Consider the following 7,252-nt stretch of genomic DNA (forward strand, 5'->3'; position numbering starts at 1 on the left):
TAATAAAGTCATTAAAAAAAAAGTAGAAATATTTTGAGTAAAGGATAACGCACTCCCTGGCTCTGTGGATCCTGGTCAAATGTTTGCTGGCTCTTCCTTTGGATAATAGTCCTATTGGATTTAGTGATTTATTTTTTGTGTTATACAGACATTCTCCAAATAAAATAGCATTCCACTTACACTCCAAAATAGAAGACCAATTCTCCTGGTGTTGAAAATACAGGAAGGTCGGCACCATGGTTCAGGACTCAACATCAAGTAAGCTTTGATGAGCAAGACTCAGACTTCAAACTTAACTTTCATTAAGACAAATGAAAGAGGAAGAGGAGAGCAAGCCAAGGGCTATTATATCCTGGGCCCTTTTACATGCATTTTAGATTTCACGACACCACTGTGAGGCTGACGGAACTTATCTGAGATGCCCTAACTTCACACTGGCAGAGCTCGGAACCCAGAATCATCTGACCTAATGCCCATGCTTTATACTGCAATGTGCTACTTCTTATAAATGTCCCATGCCATTAGGACCCTGACATTATTCCAAGGGAGGTCAAATCCTCCCTTTTCAGCTCAGCTCCAGTAACTACATCCCAACCTTGTGTTTCTGTACGGAAACCCTGTTTTAGATTCCTACTGCCTTTCCCTCTTTTCATAATAAGCAATAGTAGATACATAATAAGAACCAATTAGCTCCTACAGTAGGGAAATTAAGTTAAACGCCTATGATCCAGAACAGTTCCTAGTCAGGAGGAAGTGCCCTCTGTCATTTGTATGCAAACGAAAGGCAAATATTCAATATCATCTAGCATGTCACATTAGATGGGGAATTATTTGGTACTAAGGCTGAAATCAGGTTTGTGCTATGTAACACAATGCTAATTAATGTAAAAGAAAAAATAATGAATTTAAAGGGGTACCATAAGACAGGTCATACTCACGCCATGTATTACATGAACAAGTAACTCTTTTCCAGTTGGTGCCCAAAGTTATTTCAGAAGATTTTAGCATCTCTTATTGAAGCCCAAATTTTAAGCCCCTGCAGAACCCATGCGCTTCAGGGTCTGGACAAAGGGACTTTTCAAGTTTCGTATCATCCTTAGACTTTGCTGCACCAGCTGTGAAAATCAATTAGCCCTGGTGAAAACCGAGCTGCTCTATGTTCTCAATAATGAAAAAGACCAACTGCACACCAGCAATTTTCTCTGTCCTTACAAAGACGAATGGGAACTTTGAATCTTTTTTCACTGCTCCATGGAATTGCCTTTAACTTCTATTTTGAAAGTTGCCAGACATGCCGGGAGATTAACACAGAAGACTCTTTGGAGCGGCAGGAAAATTATACCACTGCACACCAGTGACATTTGTGACTCCCTCAGGCTGGTATGCAGCCATCAGACAGTCAAAACAAACACCTCCCAAACACATGCCAGAACTCAACTCCCCTTTGCCTCTGCTCCCTTGATAAAAACTGAAATGGCTGATGGTACCTCATCAATTTTAAAGACCCAGTCAGTAGCTCAGATAATGCTGTGAGAAAACAACAATAGGAAAATGCTAATATAAACTGGGTAAGAAGAAGACCACTGAGATGCTGAGTGAGTGCTGGGAGACCCCAGATGGGCAGGGGTTCACTCAATAAGCTTAGATATCTGGGACTGCTCCATGCTGTCCTGTCCTTTGTGGGAAGCTGGGCATTTCTGGAGAGTAAGAACAGAAAAGACATCCCCTACCACCATGCCCTCTGCACTACTGCCATCACCATGATCATCATGAACTACCTTCCCTATAAAATAAAACCACAGCAAATTCTTCACTCAGTTTAGCAGGGTTTCTCAACCTCAGCACTATTGACATATTCGGCTGAATAATTCTTTGCGGTGGAGTTGGAGGGACCGCCCTGTGCATTATAAAATGTTTAGCAGCATCTCTGGCCTCTACTCACTAGATGCCAGCACCCAGTTTCTCCAAATTGGAACAATCAAAAATCTAGACATTCAGTCATAGTGATATTTTCTTTGAAGTCCCTAGAGAACACCAAAATTAGAAGACTCAGGGAAAAGTCATGCTATTAAGACTGTTGAGTATATATCTCAACTGTCTCTGATAGATCCTGGCTCCATATTTATAATGCAATTAATCAAAAGGTAATTGGTTTTTGTTACAAGACTTTTAAATGCATATAGAGATAGATAACCAGATAGACAAGCTTTCATTTTTAAAATAATTAAATTCAAAGACATTAATTGTTTGGTTATTTATTATTAAGATATTTTGGCTCACATTGTAATTGATGCTGCATCCCCACATATGCTGTCTCATTTGTCTCCCAGGTAAGAAAATCAAATTCGTTTCCCATTTTTATTGTAGAACCAGATGCAGTGAGTTTAAATGACTTGTTAGAGAGCAAATGTTGGGCTTTTTAAATAAAATTATTGCTTTTTTTTTCCTACCTGACAGTCTTTCTATATACCTGAAAAATAGGAGCCATATTGTGTACCTTAAATAAAGGTAATTAAAACAAGTATTTTAACTAGAAGTGTAAATTACAAAGGAAAAATGGCTCAATGAGGATTAGATTCTTCCTCTGTCAAAATTGCTTATTCAATCACATGTAATCAACAACTACTATGAGCAAGTCACAACAGTCATGGATGTTACAGAAGGCAAAGGATAGTAGATTCTGAATGGGATTTATGGTCAGTTTTAGTAGTGAAGCGCTATAAAATAGAATGTGGTAGATTTCAATACTACAATGATTACAACAGTTAAAAATTCCTCCCATATCTGTATGGATAACTGATCGATCTTGCAGCTTCTTCTAGCAAGTGGTAACGTGTATTTTTCCCACTCTCTGAATTTGGTTTTGTGCACGTGACTTGCTTTGTCCAATGAGTCATTAGGAAAATAGTATGAGTAAAGCTTGAAAGTGCTTCTACACTGGGATTTGCCTTTTCTCTCAACTCTGCAACCACCATCATGTAAATGAGCCCAAAATAGCCTGCTGCAGAATGAGAGACATACAGGCAAGTAATTACTATTGTCCGAGCTGACATCAGGCCAAATTCTCGCCTGCCCAAGCCTAACTGTTGTCTGACTACAAAGATCATATGAGTTAGCCCAGAGGACACACAGAATCAGGAGAGACAATAAAGCCTATTGTGTTAAGCCACTAAGTTCTGAAGGTATTAGCGAGCCAAAAAACCTAACTAATGCACTTACCTATGTAAGGTGGCAAGCAATCTACTATAACCACACTGGAGATCAAAATGAGTCAGGTAGTCATACTGTCTTTTATTTAAGTGGTTTATGAGAAAAATGTAAGTTAGAGTTGGATGAATTTCTATAATAAACTGAAAGTAGTAATTGAAGGAGTGGACACTATATAAATTAAGTCAGATTCTGCACTCTTAAGCCTTAATCTTCACCACCATCATAGTTAGTTTTGACCACTTACTTTGAGACAGGCACAGTGTTTTACCTGTCTTATTGTCCTCATCTAAAACATGGAGAAAATAGTAATACCCACTAACTAGAGTTATTATAAGGAAGAAATTTGGCTCAAGGAGTTTGCAACTTGTCCAGAAGCCCATAACTGATAACTAGAAAGGTTGGGATTCGAAGCCAGGTCATAAGTGCTTCATAGGTCATGTCACTACCCTGATAATATTGCTTCAATTGATATTCATTTTCTCAAACTGGATTCTATCATATTTTCCATCCATCCATCCATCTATCCAACCATCCACTCATGCATGAATGGTTGCATTCAATAAATTTCAAGTGTATAATATGTGCCACCTATTATTAATGCAGAATTAACAAGCTAGACATGGTTCTAGCTGACACACTTTATCCATTCTTACTTCTCCACCTCCTACCTCCTTCACACCCCATATCTTGAAACATTTTTCTTTTTCTGTTTTTTTATTTTTACACAAAGAGATTTACTTTTAGAACCATAATTGACTTTTAGAGCCTGTGTTAGGGTTTCTCCATAAAAACAGAACCAAAAGGATGGGCATATACAAATACACACACACACACACACACACACACACACACACACACACATATATATTGTAAGAAACTGGCTCATGCAATTACAGAGGCTGAGAAGTCCCATGATCTACCACCTGAAGGTCCAGGAATGCTAGTTGTGTAGTTCTGGTTCAAATGTAAAGGCCTAAGAACCAGAGGACCAGTTTGAGTCCAAAGGCTCAAGATTCAGGAGCACTGGTATCTGAGGAAAGGAGATGAAGGGCTCAAGTCAAAGAGAGAGGGCAAATTCACCCTTCCTCACCTTTTTATTCTATTTAGGCCCTCAGTGAATTGGATAATACCCACCTGTATGGGTGATGGCAATCTTCTTGACTCAGTGACATCAATTCAAATGCTAATCTTTTCCAGAAACATCCTCACAGATACACCCAGAAATAGTGTTTCAGCAGCTATCTGGGTATCCCTTAGTTCAGTCAAGTTAACACATAAAACTTTCCAATTTACACTTCTAGTTAAAATACTTGTTTTAATTACCTTTATTTAAGGTACACAATATGACTCCTATTTTTCAGGTATATAGAAAGACTGTCAGGTAGGAACTTTAGAGATAATCCAATCCAATCAGTGATTAGATTAGGAAATAAAATCCTAGACAGTTTATATTTTAAACAAAATATATCACATGTATGTGTGTCTTCTACATTCATTTGTGGTATCCGCATACACAAACAAGCAGGGAACATTTTCTTAGAAAAAAAAAAAAAGAAAGGAGAAAAACATGCCTTTCTCATTTTTAATAGCAGAAAGGGAAAGCACACACACCAGCCATTATTTTCAAAAATGGCATACGACACAGACTCTCCTCTGTGCTATGCAGACATTGCCATCCCTTGCAACAACAAGGGAGCTCACTCAGTGGGTCTGATGTGGTGGATGCTGGCCAGGGAAGTTCTGCACATGCGTGGCACCATTTCCCGTGAACACCCATGGGAGGTCATGCCTGATCTCTACTTCTACAGAGATCCTGAAGAGATTGAAAAGGAAGAGCAGGCTGCTGCTGAAAAGGCTGTGACCAAGGAGGAATTTCAGGGTGAATGGACTGCTCCAGCTCCTGAGTTCACTGCTACTCAGCCTGAAGTCGCAGACTGGTCTGAAGGCGTGCAGGTGCCCTCTGTGCCAATTCAGCAGTTCCCGACTGAAGACTGGAGCGCCCAGCCGGCCACTGAAGACTGGTCTGCAGCTCCTACTGCTCAGGCCACTGAATGGGTAGGAACAACCACTGAGTGGTCTTAAGCTGCTCTTCCACAAAGGCAAACAAAATGGGAATAAGGTTGATGGAAAATAAACAGTTTGTAAAAAAAAAAAAAAAAATGGAATACGATCTATAGGTATGGATCGTCCTTTGTTCCAGAGGTCATTGTGGGTATCGTACATAAATTATTTTATTTAAATGTCACAACCACCTCTAAGGTAAATTGGATAACGAATGGCAGCATGGGTACAGAGCTCCTACTCCAAATCCTGAGCTATCTATATTACACTCTAACTTTGAAAAACATCTAGGCAGATTATCTTTAAAATCATGACAGGGGCACCTGGGTGACTCAATTGGTTGAGCCTCTGACTCTTGATTTCAGCTCAGGTCATGATCTCAGGGTTGTGAGATGGAGCCCAGCCTTGGCCTCCATACTTAGCAGGGAGTCTGCTTTTCTCCTTCTCTCCATCTCCCCCTCCCCCTGCTTGTGCATACACATTCTCTCTCAATAAAATAGATAGATAGATGATAGATAGATAGATAGATAGATAGATAGATAGATAGATGATAGATAGATAAATCTTTTAAGTCATGACAAGTTATTCCCACAAATATATTCCTGACACTGACAAAAAAGGGTGCAGAGGGTACATCACAAATGAGCATTCAACACCAGCTAATATTTACATGAAGGAAGACTAAATGATGTATTAACGGTTTAGCACCCCCTTTAGGACATAATATAAAATTTATACATTAATTGTTATTTAAGGCATAGAATCTGATTTCATAAAATAGTGCTAATGCAGGAACATTTCATTAATACCTCAATATATTATACTCTGTATGTTCTATCAGTGGCTGAGGGCATTAATATCCTCATACATCAGCATCCATACTTGAGATTAGAGGTTTATTTAAACTAACAAATTATCATCTTTTACAGCAAAATTGCAACATAAGTGATTTGTGAATTGCAAATTGAACTTCCCTGCTGGGAGCAGTAACTAGTTTTAGAGCTTATGCTATAACAGGGCCACATATAAATATGTGAATATAAAAAAAATGCCCTGGTCTTGATGACATAATTTGTTCTTGTGACACAAGCTGTTTTATTTTCTATCCTTCTGTAAGTGTTCTTTTGTAGTAAACCAAGGAAAATGAATCAAACATGACACAAATGCTAGCTCCTCTTGGTAGACTGCGGCAGACCTACAATAATATGTTTCATTTAAAGCAACTGACAAGCAAAGATTTCGAAGGTGTATAAATCAATCCAGTGGTTAACTTTGAGACTACAAACATTTTATACAACATGTTATAAGAATTATTTTCCCCAGTTAATGAGTCTCAAGAGCTTATGAGAAAATGCCTCAGGATATCCACCAGGTGCTCTGAAGATTCCATAAAATAGCTACTAGTATGGAACCTTCTAGCAAGCTAGAACTTTGACTAGCATCTTCTGAAATGCTTTTCTTAGGCCTGCTGCATAAGGGGTGTGTATGTGGGCGTGGGTGTGTGTGTGAGAGAGAGAGGTGGGGGGAACAGACAGACATGGTGGATATATTGCAAAGTTTGTTAGAAGCCAGAGTAATCTCATAGCATGCATTTCATTTTGTTTTGTACTTCGCATGTGGACATGCCTGGAAATTTATAAAATAACCATTGGTCTTCTTAATCTTATTTTTTGTAGCATGAACTTTGTTTCCCCACATTACAATCATTATTTTTAAAATAAGGATGCTTTTAAGCTCTGACTCCATTGCACATCCTCTCTGAAACAACATACGTAAAAGAGAAAGTGGAAAGCGTTGTTTTGATTAAACAAATATCATCTTCTATTAACTTTTCTGTCAAAGGGGGACACTTAATTCATAGTGCACAGGAACACATCATTAGCCATTAATAAATGATCAATTCTTAGCCTTGGATCTCACTGGTAAATAAATTATTTTGCACATGCCTCTAATGAGACATCAGACAAAATGGAGTATTTCT

General features: G+C 38.6%; 1 pseudogene; it reads left to right on the forward strand.

Moving 5' to 3' along the window:
• Positions 1–236: 236 nt before the first annotated feature.
• On the forward strand, positions 237–5,370 carry LOC123798857 (small ribosomal subunit protein uS2 pseudogene; annotated as a pseudogene).
• Positions 5,371–7,252: the final 1,882 nt, after the last annotated feature.

Source organism: Ursus americanus, chromosome 26 (assembly GCF_024610735.1).
Source record: "Ursus americanus isolate L20-20 chromosome 26, mUrsAme1.1.p, whole genome shotgun sequence".
NCBI classification, from domain to species: domain Eukaryota; kingdom Metazoa; phylum Chordata; class Mammalia; order Carnivora; family Ursidae; genus Ursus; species Ursus americanus.